Source organism: Ixodes scapularis, unplaced genomic scaffold (assembly GCF_016920785.2).
Source record: "Ixodes scapularis isolate PalLabHiFi unplaced genomic scaffold, ASM1692078v2 ptg000225l_1___fragment_3__unscaffolded, whole genome shotgun sequence".
NCBI classification, from domain to species: Eukaryota; Metazoa; Arthropoda; class Arachnida; order Ixodida; family Ixodidae; genus Ixodes; species Ixodes scapularis.
The window spans coordinates 385,632-392,691 of record NW_024609942.1 but is presented as its reverse complement, the minus strand read 5'-3'; the positions used below and the strand labels follow the sequence as shown (position 1 = coordinate 392,691).

At 44.5% G+C, this 7,060-nt stretch overlaps 1 long non-coding RNA gene across 1 annotated transcript; it reads left to right on the top strand.

Annotated features, from left to right (window-relative positions):
- On the top strand, positions 1-852 carry LOC121833976. Its single transcript, XR_006076969.1, has 2 exons — positions 1-614; positions 709-852. It is a non-coding gene; the product is annotated as an uncharacterized LOC121833976 (long non-coding RNA).
- Positions 853-7,060: the final 6,208 nt, after the last annotated feature.

Genomic DNA, 7,060 nt, shown 5'->3' with positions numbered 1-7,060 from the left:
TTCAACACTTCTTAAAATTGTGGTTGAACTATAAGTAACACACTGTTTACAGACAAGCTTGTGTTTGCCCACAGCAGCTATGGGCACTGCATACGCAGGAACTAGATTCGTGTGAGCAGACATGTGTGTACATGTGCCGTGCCGACAGCCGCGCCATCGCAGTGATGCGTTGTCTATAGTTGCAGTTAAAAAAATATTGAAATATGAGGATGCAAAAATTCTGAGCCCATCGAGCTAAACCACAGCTGCCTCAAACAAATCACTGCACCCTGCACGCCACATCAAAGCAGTGGGGCTTGATGCAATCAGCACTGCTTGAACATGGTGGCATGGAGGTGGTAAAGAAAAATGGGGTGTCGTGAGAGCCTGAATCTCTTATTGTCATACAGGACCAAGCAAGAAACACAGTGCAGAGAGGCAAGGAGGTAAAATAAAGGGAGTAAAGCAAAAGGAACAGGGTATGTGTTCCTAGTAGTCATGCCGGCCACCTTGAGTGGCAGTGTTTGGGCATAAGAACCAAGAAGGAAATTCATGAAGCCTGTAATTCTAACACATATATACTTTTGGACGTTCGATAGGACCGGTTTCCGTGAACATAACAGCCGAGAAAACATGTGAGCAAGGTTCTTCTGTGCATATTTTTGAATGTGCTGCAAGAATATTTCTGGTTATATGCCCACTTAATTTATAATGTTTTTCTTCTTTCAGCTGACACCTTACAGACATGTCAGGAAGCAAGGAAAGGTTATTTTTTTACTCATCGTTTACATTTGGGTGATTAACTTAGTCTTGAAAAAAAACACGTCATTTTAATGACATTGTGATAAATAAATTTTGGGTCTTTAAATTGTCCTTCAATCTTTGTTTTCTTCCCATATTGCAAGCCGGCACTATGTGTATCAGGCATGGAATCAATGGTAGGCCATGTAAACTATTGCAGTTTTTCGGCTGGCCAGCTTAAAGTTTACGAGGGGTTGACAATGGCGAAATGGTCACGAAATTCGATCAAATGACGTCTATGTGATAATTATGCCCTTATAAAAATGGTTGATGCCATTTTGTATTATTGCCAAATGGCAGCAGGTGTTTAAGAGCAGTCAATCAGCAGGCAACAGATGTTAATCGTCATTGAGATGTCATCTTGTTGACCCGGATAGCCATTTCGCCACCGTCAACTTTTTGCCGTTCTATTGGTTATTGTCGGTGCATTGCCAGTGTATCTCCATGCTAATGCTAATTGGCTATTGGAGGCAGTCAAAAGACTATAAAATGTATAGTCCTTTGATTGCCTCCTTTAACCATTTAACGTTAACATGTAGATACACTGATGATACACCGACAATAACCAATAGAACGGCAAAAAGTTGACGGTGGCGAAATGGCTATCCGGGTCAGCAGGGTGACGTCTCAATGACGATCAACATCTGTTGCCTGCTGATTGACTATTTGTAAACAGCTGTTGCCATTTGGCAATAATATGACTTTCAAATGGCATTAACCATTTTCATGGGGGTTACGAAGATTTCTTACTATCGCTCGTCGCGTCACTCGGTTTTGGGATTTCTAGAAAACATCGTTCCGCTTTCATGCGGCTTAAGTCGTCGCGCGAGTGACCGAGCGTCAGGGAAGCGGGTCGCCGTCGCTTTTCTCGTCGCTCGCAAAATCGTTTACATTCGGTTTATACTTCACGCTGTCAATAATATCGACTCGAGCGCGCATAATTTCATTTCCAAGAGAGCGCGTGTAAATCAAACCCTAAACCAAGACTGGGGCTACAGCCAGCAGCTTTGAGAGTGTCATACAATGGATTATAGTTTGACAGAAGCAAGCACACACTTCGCTAGCGCATTCCAGCCTTGAGCACTCGAACTTCCGAAAACGAAACCAGATTTTGCTACATTTTGGCTAGCTCGAAACATCTTTTTTTTAATATAGGGTGTCTTTTAGCCATAATCTAGACTAAGAGAAATATGTACCTTCCCAAATTATATTTATGTCGCCGTACTATATCAGTAATAATTGTGTAATATCGTTACGTTCATGTAAAATACGGGGGCGGTCACCGGACCTTCGTCTAAAACAAAAAGTCTGCTATATATACCGAGCGGGTTTCTATTGTAATTGAGTAGGAGTGTCGGGTTGTTAGTGCCTCTGTTCGATGTTTGTCTATGTACATGCTTGTATGTTGATCTTGTGGTATATGCTGTGATGCATGTGTTGGTATTCCGCCGACCGTTCGAGCGAGTCACTTCCAGAAATGCCAAAATGTCTTATTTTTGTAGTCTTTCGTATACTCACTAGGTGGCGCAAGCAGCCGCCCAGTTTTATTTTAGCTTTGTTCGTACATAGTCCATTTATGTGTAAGGAACCACACCACATAGCTACAGTCCAGTAGAAAAGTAGCCGCGTGTTTAAATGGCGCATAGCGCCGGCGTTCAGTTCGTCTTCGTTCGCTGGCCGTTTCGGTAGCCGATTCGTACCCGGAAAGCCGCAAAATTTGCGTACACACGAGATATGAGTGGATACGTCGAAACGTCGCGAACAACTTTGCTCGCGGGAAAGAGGTTAGCGGGACGTCGGTAATGCCGGTCGGGTAGGGTCGGATCGGGTCGGTGTCGGAGCTATTCGTCGTCGCTCACGGCAAACGGGCTTTTTCAATAAAGTTCATGTCTGTGGTCGCGAAAAGATAACTCCTGTGGAAATTACCCGGCGTCGGTGACAATGCAACCGGCTTGAGGCCTCGGCGATCGGCTGAACCGCCACGCGAACGAGACCTGCTCGATGGGGAAACACGCTGCTGGATGCAGTCGATGGTCGCTCCCACTGTCGCGTAATCGCCGTAATGGATACGGCGTCGGCGCTTGGGGGTGAATGCTTGCGGTAGTTCAGCACGCATGGACGATTACGAACGAACACGTGCAAACTACGCTTTCGCTGCGGCGAAAAGCCGTGTAAAGCGCTGGGCCTCGGTCGCAGAACCCGTCTTGCGTCAAACGGCTGCCATTGTAAAAAAACACCCCTAGACGTGTGATCGCAGAACAAAGTACACGTTCAAAGATGTTCATTTTACACGAGACCTCGGGTGCAAACGAAGTACACCGAGCATCCCGTGTAAAACGAACACCATTTGGGGAGTCCGCCCTGGGACAACGGTTTACACGTCCAGGGGTGTAATTTTCGCTGTGTGTGTAGGAGGCTTAGTATTTGCTCTAGTTAACTTTCATTGCAATATTATCCTGCGATTTCTTCTTTAGAGAAATTTAGTCGCATGCCAAGTCCCGAACCGGAAAGACAGCACTTCACCAAGGCCTCGCTCCCGAACACCATAACTGGCAAGTTTTAAGTATATAAAAATGCCGGCTTTCCTTCAAGCCGCTTCAACTGCAAGTCAGATGTCAAACTATTTCTGAAGTATACTTGAAAAATAAAAATGAAATCAAATGTAGTGGTCACATCAACCTGAATTCATTTTATATTAATGTGCAGGCATGCATGGCATCGTCGTCTTGGTGGTAAATAATTTCATGATGAACAGAGCCAGCCAATGGTGCTCAGCATTTCAAGCAGCCACGCAATTGTGCCTTCAAGAAAACACGCACACTGGCTGTAACAAAAACGTCTAGAGCAAGACTATATACAGCTTCATCTTTCAGCCCCTCAATTTACCACAACTTGCACTCCTAGCGGCACCTAAGGAAGCCACTAGGGGTAGTATTTTAACGTGTGTAACCTGTTGACAACAAGATTCGATTCATTTATCTATACATCACCATACCCCGTTTGTAATTACGGTGGATTGTAGCGGGCTTTACAACGTATCTCAGCCAATTTAGAATATCAAGTGACAACGCGTCAGTGCGCCCCTCTCCAAGGTCACATGACTCACACAACATGGAATTGACTTGTACGACTCGGAGCGCCGTCTGTGGTCCATTGTAAGGTAAAACGGAGCATACGAACAGCAGACGTTAGGAATCGTATGCCCCAACATTTGGCAATCGGTGGAGTGAAGATGTGGAAAGCTAGGTTCCATCGCTTGTAATGCCATGGCACACCGGGTGATGTTTACACCACGCTACTGAAGTATGAAATCTCCAACAGCTGTTGGGTGACAATTTTTGAATCACTTTATATTTTACATGTCATCGACCAAGTTATAGTATAAACAAATATAAAAATTATATTGCTTAAAAACAAGTCCGAGGACACCTAAGCATTTATTATGATTTCTTAATGCGAAAGCATGCCGCCTGCGACGTATTGCTTCCGCCTCGCAGTGTCGAAGGGCCTCGTCTTCTTGCCGCCTGGGACGCTTCGAATCGCGATCCGCTTGCGCCTCCCGACGGCCGAGTGCGCACACTCGTGAAGTGCCCGCGGCGCGCTGAGCTCGGCCGTGTAGCCACTCCGGAGTTCGCACGTGCGGGTTCTGCTGGCACTGCGGCCAGCCGCTGCGCCGGCAGGGTGAGGCCTTCTCTGGGGGTGGTCCTTGGATCTACGCCGCACGGCAGCCAATGGGAGCCTCGTTCCTTGAAGCTATGACGCGCGCCAGACAATGGGAGTCTATCCATCAGATGGACGACAGGCTTGGCTCCATGGGAACAGGGTAGTTTATGTTCCGTTTGGTGCGGCTTCACGACCTGATAACACCGGTTCACTCCATGGGACATATAATGCTTCCGCATTAAAAAACATTTCAGTCACAAAAGGTCGTAAATTACGAAGAGCTAGGTGGTCACTTGGACGCCAGCGTAGATAGCGGTGGCACAGCGAAGAATCAAGCATAGTCATGTCTGTAATCGTTTATATATCTCTGGTGTTTTTGCTTCACGCACTTTTGTCTTTCTTTCATCCCGTCTTTTACACTTTGTTTTTGAAAGTGTTTTCCTTTTCTGTGCGATGGAAGGAAATAAGCAGTTGTCAGTTTGAGCTTCTCGTGTTCGATGTAGTTTTTCCATTGTCTCAGTTTTGTTGCCTTTGACTACCTGCCAGTGCAGTTTAAATTCAATGATGAACAACCAACTCACCCCCACTCAAGTATTGTTGAGCTTAATAGTTGAAACAATGCGAAAAATGGGCTTAGTTTTGGTTTCTGTATTTGGTTCATTTTGAAAAAAAAGAGCGTTAAGCTCGGGCGTGCACACCTTCGCTGCGGTACATCCTACAGTTAAAATGTAGTTTCATTTAATTTCATTTGTATTACCTTCAGGGCCTCCTGAAGGAGGCATTACAGAGGGGGGTGCCATATCCATGGCTCAAAACAAAAAAGACAACAAAACACTAAAAAAATGAAGGAAAGCTTTGGAAACATCACTATATAAACACTATTCAAACATTTTAGCAATCAGCTGCAAATAACATTTATGGTCACTGGTAGTTGCCAAGCTTGTGGGTATAAGCTATTCCAATCCCTTATGCATAATGAAATAGGTGATCATTTGAATGTGTTGGTTTTCGAAAAAAAATGGGTTCAACGTTTCAGGGGTGGTCGAGACGAGAGGAAATATAATGGACCGGGGAAATACAGGTTTGGCGAGACCACGGGTTATAGTGCAATATCTGCATGAAAGAGAGTCGATCTATTTTTCTACGAATGTCAAGAGTTTACAGGGATATGTACTGATGCTATTCCTAGTGTAGTTACTGTATCGGTTATGACATCACATGACGTCACTGCTGGCTGGACCTGCCACCTGGGTTCGGCTATAAAAAGGCACTGCACGAGTGATAAAACGAGTAGCACGATTTTCGACAGCTTCCAGTTTATTAATTAAAAAGCTTTGATGAGGGTTTTATATCACTGATGCATACTCCAGCTTAGTTGTGACCAGTGTATGCTAAAAGTTTAACAAGAGAGTTTGCGAGAAAAATATGCCTTCTCATAAATCCTAATGTTTTGATAGCTTTAGAACAAATGTAGTTTACCTGACTCTTCCCTGATAAGTCTTCAGAGAGGTGCACTCCTAAATATTTATATGTGTTCATCCGCTCAACGACACCAGATGAAATATATTATGAAAAACTGACTTTGTTTTGTGATCTTGAGAATGACATCATTTTAGATTTTTTCCGTGTTGATCGCCATGAGCTAAGAATGACACCAAGATGTTAAAGCTTCTAGATCTTGTTGCAAGGTGATGCAGTCATCAATTAAAGAAATATTTCGATAAATCACAATTTAGTCAGCATACAATCGAACGATGGAGGATAATGAAGAAGCAATATCATTCACAAAACTTACAAAAAGTAGTTGCCCTAGAAGAGAACTTTGAGGGGCGCGAGAGATGACTTTCAGTGGATAGAAAGGGACATTGTCGACGATCACAGATTAAGTACGATGTGACACGGAAGCTTGAATCTTGGAGACAATGTTACTGTTGAAGTTTAGATGTACGAGTATGGATATTAATCTGTTAGGGGTAGACCCGGTCAAAGGCTTTTGAAAAGTCTAGGAAGATTGTATCTGTTTGTTTGGAAGAATGTAGATTAATATGTAAATCGTTGGCAAGTTCAAACAGTTGTGTAATACAAGAAAGGTTCTTAAGAAAACTGTAGTGTATTTAAAAAAAAACGGGTTACAAAATCAGCCCGGTCGGAACACGGCTGCATGCTATCGCTCGGGTAGGCAGTCAGTCAAGTACTCCACGCGACACTCTCGGGCGCACGCTGCACGTCTTGGCACGAGCACCTGCAACACACATAACATTCCCCCGCTTTAATTGAAAAACAAAACAAAAAAAAAAAGGGAACGCCAGCACTGCACACAAGGCCAAAAATGTTATGGGGCGTGTCTGTCTGAAGGACGGCGATGTCTTGTGGGGTAGCGCTGTTGCTTGGCGGAATTGTCGGTTGCCGTCTGTGGGGTGGTTGCAAATTAACTGACCACGGTCTCATCGACGCAGTTTTCTGGATCCTTCAGGTCGGACAGCATCACGCCCGTGCCTAACAGCAAGCTGGTAGCTACGGGCGTGATGACTCCCAACTTTTCCATTTTTGCCGATTCTGTCTTGACTGCTGCTTGCATTGCGAATGAAATGCTTCCAGCCTTCAAAAACTTTGGCTG